Source organism: Manis pentadactyla, chromosome 10 (genome assembly GCF_030020395.1).
Source record: "Manis pentadactyla isolate mManPen7 chromosome 10, mManPen7.hap1, whole genome shotgun sequence".
In the NCBI taxonomy this organism is placed as follows: domain Eukaryota; kingdom Metazoa; phylum Chordata; class Mammalia; order Pholidota; family Manidae; genus Manis; species Manis pentadactyla.
This window is the reverse complement of record NC_080028.1, coordinates 48,186,991-48,192,849: the sequence shown is the minus strand read 5'-3', so window position 1 is coordinate 48,192,849 and position 5,859 is coordinate 48,186,991. Positions and strand designations below refer to the sequence as shown.

The window sequence follows — 5,859 nt, the reverse complement described above, 5'->3', positions numbered from 1 at the left end:
CCATAACAACACCAGAAACATGTCCTGGCCCCAGGTAACTGTTTATCCAGTTCTTGGGAGGCAAAACTCTCCTTTGCTTCAAATACTGAAAGTAAGTCATTCCATTGCTTGCTTGAAATGTCATAAGTAGAAGGAAAAGGGATGAAAATGAAGGCCAGGTTTCACTAGAAAACATTGAAATTTAAATAAGGGAAATTTCTTAATATCAGGAGGAGGAGCCAGGTGAGTGTGGAGGAAGAAGCGGGACCTCTGTGTTCAGATGAACTTTTGCTCAAAACCTGCACCGCCACGGCAGGGCGTTCCGACCATCATTTCTCTGCTTCCTGGTTTCCTCAGCTGCAAAATGAGGGTAGTTTTCTTCTTTGACTTTATCTGAGATTTATGCCGATGATAAATAATATGTCATACATATATAAGGTGCCAAACAGAGTGTCTAATTCCAGAGGAAAAAAAAGATTCAACAAATAAATCAAAACAGAATTAAGATGACATCACACCACCTCAGTGTCTCTTAGGACATTGTCACCATAGCTACCTGTGTTTTTACACTGTTGATTAGACTGCCACCAATTAATTCATTAGTAACTTTTGAAACTGGGTCACTGAGGACTATTTTGTTGTTCACTTACATCTTCCCGGGACACTGGTAGCAGAATAAACATATAAAAGAAAGGATGATATTATAGAATTTGCAGGGCAGCCTGCCTCCCTGCCTCCCTGCCTCCATGCCCGGGAAGATCAGAAGAACCCTTCTGAGAAAATGAGAGAGAAACCTTCCTTAACTCTGCATCATCCTTTTATTCCTTTGAATTAACAGAGTACCTGGGACATCTGGTGTCAGATGCCATGATAGACTCGGTGAGGGAAGAGGGGACTGAGACTGGGCTCATTCTATCAGGAGCTGTGAAAATCCAGGAGAGCTCTGTCAGTTGTCAGACTTGGCTGTGAGTGAGAGTGTGTGCGTGTGTGTGTGTGTGTGTGTGTGTGTCCGTGCCCACACGTGCACTTGTGTGGGGGTGAGACAGGTTAGAGACTGGGGTGTGTGTGAAAATGAGAGCAGAAGTGAACCCAAAGCTGCTCACAGACCAAACGCTCCTCACACTGTGGTTCCCTCAGGGGCCTGGGGGACAGCCTGTCAGGAAGGGGGTGGGCATGCATTCGGCATGGCACATTTTTCTAAATCATCAAAATGTAGGCAGAGGGTGAATACAGCCAGTTTTAAAATCTGGAATTCAGTTCATTTTAATTGATACTGCAGAAAAGTATTCAAGAACCATTTCTGTTAGGTTGTTATTCTGAGGGAACATGAAATGACAAATGCCTTCCATGGTCAATTTTTTTCTCTTTTGAAAGGGACAATCACAGCCGTCAGTTGAGGAGGCCATAATTACTTGAGAGGCAGAAAAACAAGGTGTTGGAAAAGGCACTGCTACTCAGTAATATCCACTAATGTCATAGGTATCGAGTAATACCAGTACTATAAATTACCTTACAGGGAACCTCACCTTAGACTCCGTCTATTATTGAGGTTTTTATTTCTAGTTTTGGTAGCAGACAGCATTTAGTCTTTTTGAATCTCAACTATCCAGTCCATGGGGAGCCTCTCTCGCAAATGAAAACTGAGTGAGTTTTCTTTCCAAACATAAGTAAGGTCAATGTATCTCAAATATATTTTTTAATCATTAAATAAGGAGCTGAAGAAAAACCTGAATCTCAATCACTTACTAGCCCCCCAGGGTCAGTGACAGTGGGAAGTCTTGCCTAGGCTGTCATCAAGGCCTTCCTGTGAACATTAACTGAGAACAATATTTCTGGCAGGAAGATGTAAATATTATCATGTATTTAGTGAAATTGCTTCAAACTTTATTTGACCCAAATTCAAAATAAATAAACAATTTTCAGCCTCCCAGGGAAAATATTCCCAATAGAACAGAGAACACTGGTATGATTGCATGTAGAGGCTAGAAGGGAGCAGTCCTATATCCAAAGGATCTGACCCCACGGGCTTTACTGTATCACTAACAGTTGAATTTTTTTAAGCAGCTTCAAGAATGAAAACACAGTGACTCTGAAGGTTAACAAGCATTAGTGATTTAAACATTTAACTGATGATTCAAATGAAAATGTGACTGTGTTTACCACTTTACTATCAATAGATAATAATTAAAGTTTGATAAAATCAGAGAGTAATTTTAGATTCTGGAACGTGTAGGAGAGGGAGAGATGGAGTTACAATGTCCGTAGCCAGGACAAGGATTGAACTCTCATTGCCAAGGAGAGAAGCAGGGAGGAAGTAGGAGTGCAGAGCAGACCTGACCTGTCATTGATTTTGGCAAATCAGATACTTCTGGCAAGTACATGGCAAGGTGCTATCTCTGCAGTGACCAATTCTCCTGTGAGCTCAGAGAGGGGATTTCTCTGTTCCAAATCCATGTCTGTGAACCCTGAACAATGTCCTTACTCACTCAGCTTACAGTGACAATGACTCTATAACTTTAGTAAAAAAGAAAAGAATGCAGGGAAACAGAATGAACATAGGAAAATGTAAAAAGCTACCAATATGACGAAGAGGAATTGCCAAGGAAGAAACATGGAGTTGTCAATGTTCCAAATCCAAGGTAATATTTCCACTGTTGTCTTGTGCTACCATGTCACTGTGTGTGCACCAACATGACACGCTTTCTCCCACTCACTGGTAGCCTGATTCAGCTCCTTAAGGGGCAATTTGTTACTGGTCAAATCTCTAGGCTCTGATATTATGCCCTTTAAGTAATAGATACTTATTAAATATTATTTGAATGAATAAATGTAGATTGCTTGCTTGAGCAATAGGGAAGAAGAGTAACCTAACATTGTTTGATTCTCTATTCAGAACACACATTGGGTAGAACTGGAGCAATTGTTGGAACACTTAAGGAGTTCATTTTTCCTCTTACGTAAAATGTGTAGTTTCCCTACAAACCCTTCAGTTATACCTAAATTTGCTCTTTTAACTATCAATTATTCCTCCTACTAAACACAAAAACATATTGTAGGCTGATATATTTATTATTAACAGTGTATAACACCAGTGAGAATGTATTAACCAGATCTTCTTTTACAAGATGGGTACCTGAGAGCAGCTGCCTAAAATATTAATCTCAGTGAGGGTAAGTTTGGATATAAAGGTGAGAGGAATTTCCCAGTCATCTACCTAATGGAATTCCTGAGGGCATCTTAAAACTCCTAAGAATGGACAGTGGTATATGTCAGTGACAAAGGTAGGGTACTTTAAAATTTATTTACATTGATTGACTCATATGTGTACACTTGTTTTGGGATGTTGCTTGGGCAAGTTACCTATCCCCAAACTCAAAGAACATAAGCAGCAGGGTTGATCAGAGGGTGCAGAGAGCAAACACCACAGATCCTCCCCTCTGGGCCCTGCCCACACCCCAGAGACCCACAGCAGGACTCAGTCTGGCTGATATTCAGGTTCCAGAAAAGCTTTCTTTACACCAGTTCAGGAAACTTTCTGCCTAAGCAGTCCCAAAACTGGCTGATAAATACCTTCATTTGCCTAGACATACAGGGAAGAAACAAAAATACATTTTCATATTTTAAACTTTTGTCTCCCTAAACAGAGACAATTTGAAATGCAAAGAGCAGAACTAACACTTTTAAATAAATGTGCTGTTGTTAGAATTCAGCATAACAACCTAATATGATCATGGTGAAATATTGATGAAATATTCCTCCAAGACCATAGAATGGACAGCACCAAGAGTGAAACATGCAAACTGTGGGCTTTGATGTCTCCATGTGGGTCCATCAATTTTACAAATGTGCTACTCTGGTGAGATTGCTGACACGAGGGGTAGGCTTCACACGTGTGGACAGAAGGGATATGGGGAATCTCTGTACCTTATGCTCAATTTGCTGGGGTCCTAAAACTGCTCTAAAAATTGTTGTACAACACAAAAAAAATGCTGATTAACAGATCCTTCCATACTTTGAAAATGGAGCATTGCAGTATAGTCTGTAAAAGCAAAGAAAGATGAGGAGGTGAGAAAAAAAACTTCAAAGTTAACTTAATTTGCTCCAGGATAAGGACAAATAAGATCTGTACCAAGAAACAATATTTTTGAGAAACGGCATATTACACATATGATTTTACATTTTGTTTTGCTTTTATTTGACATTTTTATAAATATTCTCTGTAATCAGAGAATTATAAGCATAAGATCAGTCTTAGATATTTCCTGTAGCTCCCTCCTGGTAAGATGTCAGAGGTGCTGCTATTAACAATTAGCCAATAAGGAAAACAAGGAAGTGTGGGTGAGCTGCTTGCCGGGTGCTTGCATCCAGGTTCCAGGGCCAGCTTCTTGCGACACTTCTCTCTTCAGGTGGAATCGCTCTTGACTTGGCACAAGGCAGTGATGAGGAATCACACAGCAATAACCACATTCATCCTGTTGGGTTTGAAATGATGACCCAAAACTACAAGTCTTGCTCTTTGTATTTTTGTTTATCACCTACCTATTGAGTGTGGCTGGGAACCTCACCATTATCACCCTCACACTGTGGGATTCACATCTTAAAACTCCCATGTGTTTTTTTCTCTGAAATTTCTCTCTCTTAGAAGTTTCATTTACCACTGTCGGTATCCCCAGATTCCTGTATGCTCTGATATCTGGAGATAATACAGTTACTTATAATGTTTGTGCCACCCAGTTATTTTTTATTGTCCTCTTTGCTGCAACAGAATTTTTTCTCCTTGCCGCTATGTCCTATGACCGCTATGTGGCCATCTGTAAGCCCCTGCATTACATGACCATCATGAACAACAGAGTCTGCACTACACCCGTTCTCTGCTGTTGGATTGTAGGCCTGTTAATAATCCTCCCACCCCTTGTCATGTGCCTCCAGCTGGAATTCTGTGACTCAAATGTGATTGATCATTTTGGCTGTGATACATCTCCGATTTTACAGATAACCTGCTCAGACACAGTGTTCATAGAGAAAATTGCCTTGAGTTTTGCTGTGGTGACACTTATTATTACCTTGGTGTGTGTCGTCCTCTCCTACACATACATCATCAAGATCATTCTCAGATTCCCTTCTGCCCAGCAAAGGAAGAAGGCCTTTCCACCTGCTCCTCCCACATGGTTGTGGTTTCCATCAGTTAAGCAGCTGCATCTTCATCTACATCACGCCCTCAACAAGGGAAGGAGTAGCTATTAATAAAGTGGTGTCTGTGCTCACAACGTCCGTTGCCCCTTTGCTTAATCCATTCATTTATACACTCCGAAACAAACAACCGAAAGATGCCTTCAAAGACATGGTAAAACAGATTGGATTTCTCACAAAGAAGTAAGAGACTATTCATATTTTTTTAGACAAAACTAAATTAAATTTAAATATGAATAATCAATGAGCTATATTCATGATTTTTCCAAATAAACTGTTTCTTCCTATTCTGTAGTTTTATTGACATTATCAACCCCTAAAAGCATTTTCCCCGTATAATTGAAAAGTTAAAATCAAGGCATTTACGTCTCGTTCTTTTAGGTTTTTTTTTTTTTCAGAATGGTTTCTTTAATAAATGCATGTTCCAGAGACCTGAGTCCCAAAGTGCTCAATGTCATAGAAGTTAAATGAAAATAAATGAAATTCAGTCTCTGGCTATATTATATAATCTCCTAATATGGAGTACAGATGCCCGGAGACGATTTCTCACTTTTGGAATACTTTAATATCAAACCTCCAAATGTGTAAGAGCAATTCAAGATTCTTCCAAAAATCTTGAAAGTAGATCACACGTGCATTCCAGAGCACTTCTTCATTATAAAATGTTCACAATTCAAGAAAGAGCACAAG

At 39.8% G+C, this 5,859-nt stretch overlaps 1 pseudogene; it reads left to right on the top strand.

Annotated features, from left to right (window-relative positions):
- Positions 1-4,788: 4,788 nt before the first annotated feature.
- On the top strand, positions 4,789-5,356 carry LOC118936171 (olfactory receptor 6C2-like; annotated as a pseudogene).
- The last annotated feature ends 503 nt before the right edge of the window (positions 5,357-5,859 follow it).